This window comes from Papaver somniferum, chromosome 3 (assembly GCF_003573695.1).
Source record: "Papaver somniferum cultivar HN1 chromosome 3, ASM357369v1, whole genome shotgun sequence".
Taxonomy (NCBI): Eukaryota; Viridiplantae; Streptophyta; class Magnoliopsida; order Ranunculales; family Papaveraceae; genus Papaver; species Papaver somniferum.
In genome coordinates, this window is record NC_039360.1 from 145,180,532 (window position 1) to 145,185,257 (window position 4,726).

Below are 4,726 nucleotides of genomic sequence, written 5' to 3' on the forward strand. Positions count from 1 at the left end.
AAGAGAACCATCATAGACTTCATCCTCAGGACAGTAGTCAAGAGTATCCATCCATGCTTTAGTTATCTCGCTTTTCTCCGCATCAGGATGAATAGAAGCATTGTGAACACTTCTATAACACTTGAAACTAGAATTATTGACATAGTTTTTTTGAACCCTTTTATTGATTGACTGAGCTTTCTTTTGAGACTTTCTTTTCCTCTGTCTAAGAAATTTCTTAAGCTGTTGTATAAACAGTCCCAAGATTGAATTAAAGCAATTCTCATTTTTATTGTCAGTCAATTTAGAACGTCGAGACTTACAATCAGATGCAGCAACAAGATTGTTACCAAGATGATGTTTCTCTCTTTGTTCAAGTTCAAGATCGAAAATTTTCAACTTTCCAGTAAGGGAACTTCTGGATAGAGTATCAAGGTTATTTTCCTCAATGATGGCATGCTTCTTAGTCGTATCTAGGTGGCAGCGATCTGACAATTTTCATCACAATGTCCTTTTCCGTAATAGTCTTACCCAATGCAAAGGATGTATTAACAATTTCAGACACTTTGTGATTAAACTCATCAAATATTTCTTCATCAGCCATACGAAGGTTTTCCCAATCGGAATTAAGGTTTTGAAGACTAGCTTCCTTTTCACTGGAGTTACCTTCGAATACGGTTCTAAGATATCCCACGCATCTTTAGACCTCGTGAAGTTTGACACATGGTGCTGAAGATTTGGGGTAATGGCATGTATAATGGCATTCAAACCGTCAGAATTTTTCTTTGCAACATTTATCTCGGCAGGGGTGTATCACCAATAGGCTTGGGAACGTTTACATCTCCAACAGCCACAACGGGAGCATTATAGCCATTAACAAAATATACCCATGATTGAAAATCATGTGCTTGAAGAAAAGCTCGCATAACAATTTTCCATCATAAGTAATTAGAGCCATCGAAGACTGAAGGTACGTTAATTGAGATAACACCTCTGTCCATAGAGTCAGATCGCTACAAACACAGACTTGTAAGGTCTTAAACGTGTTTGCCTGGTGTGATACCAATGAAAAAGTGGGGGTACAACAACCACACCCAATATTTCTCTTAGCAATCTGTATGGACAAACTCCAATATACTTTCTAGAGAATCAACTAGACAGTCAGACTCAATCTAGATAAAAAGTATATCAAAGAGTTTATATCTCAATCTCTCGATTTGATATATACTCAAGCAAATAGAAATCTGCGATTCTTTATCAAAAAGAGATAACTTGGATGGTACCAAAGACCAATATCCAAGTGTCAATCAATTTAAATCAACAACCAAAAGGTCCAATATTCTAATTGATTGAACAACGCACAACATGTGATACTTCAATTATATAAACAAATATAATGCGGAATAGAAATAACACAGACACCAGAATTTTATTAACGAGGAAACTGCAAATGCAGAAAAACCCCGGGACCTAGTCCAGATTGAACACACACTGTATTAAGCCGCTACAGACACTAGCCTACTCCAAACTAACTTCGGTCTGGACTGTAGTTGAACCCCAATCAATCTCACACTGATCCAATGTACAATTATGCTCCTACGTCTCTGATCCCAGCAGGATGCTACGTACTTAATTCCCTTAGCTGATCTCACCCACAACTAAGCGTTGCTACGACCCAAAGTCGAATACTTTAATAAAAAAATCTGTATCACACAGAAAAGTCTACGGTAATAGATAAATCCGTCTCCCACGAATATACCTACGAGTTTTGTTCCGTCATTGGATAAATCAAGGTGAACAGGAACCAATTGATAAACCAGACTTATATTCCCGAAGAACAGACTAGTATTATCAATCACCTCACAATAATCCTAATCAACGCAGCGAAAAAAGATATTATGGAATCACAAACGATGAGACGAAGTGTTTGTGATTAGTTTTCTATCTTGCTTATCGGAGATATAAATCTCGTGCCAATTATTACAATTGTACTCGTAACGATAGAATATGCAAGATCAGATCACACAACTACAAGAAAAGTAGTATCGATATGGCTTCACAATCCCAATGAAGTCTTTAAGTCGTTAACCTGGTTTTACAAGAAGAAACCAAAGGTTAAAGGAGAATCGACTCTAGATATGCAACTAGTATCACACGTAAGGTGTGGGGATTAGGTTTCCCAATTGCTAGAGTTCTCCTTTATATAGTCTTTCAAATCAGGGTTTGCAATCAATGTTGTGAATGGGGAAAAACGGGTTGCCGGTTTTCCGGGAAAGTGGAGAGTCGAGCATGCTGTCGAGACTCCTCAGCCGGGCTAAATGTTAATCCTCACACAGATGCACCGCTGCAAAGGGGGTGCTTAGATTCGGGAAATCAATTTGTATGACTCCAGCCTAAACCAAGACAATGGTCGTTCCAGAATCAATTCGGTCGCAAAGAGGGAAATGGGTTGATATGTAGGAGGGAAGCTGAGAATTGTGTGGGATCAGTGCTGATCGAAGATTGTGGGTGTGTTGAAGGTTTCTGCAATAATGGTGAACTGTTGAGTTCTAATAAGTTCTGATGGATTGATGAATTTCTCAGAGTGATAGCTCGAGAAATTCTACGTAGACGAGAGTCTGTCCTTTTCAATCATGGTTTTAGAGACTTATTTATATTGTCAGAGTCATGAACACCTTGATCCCTATAAGTGTGACGGTTTCTTGAGTGAAAGAGTGGGAAAGTGGGACATCGTGGTAAAGTCAGTTCCATATCGTGTGGAGACTTGATTGATCGTGCACCCACTACTTTGCTAACTCCTTCAACCGTTTGCACGACTTACGCACATTTCTCGTTGTGGATGAATCCACGTGTCGTAGACCGCCAGACCAAAAACCTACGTGATATCCCCCCATTTGTGACGTGATGGATGTCTCACAAGTCGTGGAGTCTGCAGGGCAGACGTGTTTTGATTAGTCAATTCTTGAAAATGAGTCTGAGTTTCGTTGAATCGAGCATGAATGATGAATGCTCATCGATTCACGGGTTGAACATGTAGTTCTATCAAGGGATTTCAGTATTGTTGATTCACTGATGAATTACTGACGAGCGACTGAGCAAGTATTGCTCAATTCTGCGAATTACTGAATATTGAGGATTTGATGACCAATTGAGCAAGCATTGCTCAATTCACCAAATTACGAGAATTTGATGAGCAACTTAGCAAATATTGCTCAATTCACCAAATTAATGATTTTTGATAACCTAACGTGCAACTGAGCAAGCATTGCTCAATTCAACAAATTATGATGAATATTGATCAATATTCGAGCAATTGAGCAAGTATTGCTCGTTTCAGCAAATTATTTACTAGTGACGTGACCCAGTAAAATATCAATTAAAATATTGATGTTGATCAGTGAATCAACATAAATTTTATTAGTGTTCGAAGGGTGCTCAGAATTATGGTTTCACAGAGCGTTCATTTGAAAACCCTAATTTTTTGGTCAATCCTCCATCAATTGGAGAATTGCTGAAAATTGATCATGAATGATAGGGACCGACCACATGGGATGAGGAGATTCCATGTGGTGCCCAGTGCTCGAGTGAGCATGCACCAGGATTCTCAGAGAGTTGGTGATAAATCATGAATAAATGGTGGATTCACCATTTACTGAAAATATTGATGGGTTCAGCATCAGGTGTAAAACCTAGGTATGAGAGATGAGAACCGACCAAGAGGGCATGGAATCGTCTCTAGGTGGTCACGTGACCAGTTGTTGGTCGTTTGGAGGATTCTCCAGTTGGTTGGAGAGATTTCGGGCCCAGTATGAGCAATTGAGTGAATTAGGTCAGAATTGCGAAAACGTTGGGACCGGCTTCGTGCAAGCCCTAGGAACGACCTGGTTGGTCGTGGACTTGGAGGCATCACGTGTTTCCATGATGTCCATGTCTCCATACTGAGAGTTTCAGTATTTTCTGATGCGCATTTGAGCAATATCGTGAATTTTTAGAAGAGTTTCATCTTGACTGAGAATTCTCGATTTTTTGGTGGAATGAGCATGTATGCTCAATTCATCAATATTTTAAAAATATTAAAATAAAAATATTTTAATCCTTAGAATTGCTGTGTGAGGCTAGCCGGCCGTGTGACCATGTTGGCTTTTGGTTTTTTGTGATTCGAGCAATATTTGAGAAAATATGGAGAAATCACGAATTTTACTCAAACCCAGGAGTTTCATGAATTGAGGAAAATAATAATTATGATAAATTAGGGATTGCAAGGTGTGGGACCGACCACGGCTAGGGCATGGCCGTCCAGCCATGTTTCCCTGTCCCGCACACCTTTTCCTATTTTATTATTATTTTTCATGAATCCTTGAAGTTATGGAGTGTCCTTGAAGATATGGAGAATCCTTGAAGATATGGAGAATCCATGAGTTTTTGTTGAAACAAGGAGTTTTGGGAATAATAATTATAAAAAACGAAGGATTGTGAGGTGTGGGCCCGGCCTGGGCATGGCCGGGCGGCTGGGTGGCTCGGTCCCACACATCTCTCCTTATTTTATAATATTATTTGGTGAATCCACCAAGTTATGGAGAACTCACGAGTTTTGCACAAATCAGGAATTTTTGCCAAGATGGAGAAGTCTTCATGAATTCATGAAAACAACGAAAATAAGGAAAAATAATGGAGGAAGCGTGGGACCGGCCATGGCTAGGGCACGACCAACCGGCCGGTGGGCCGTCCCATGGGCGCTTCTGTATTA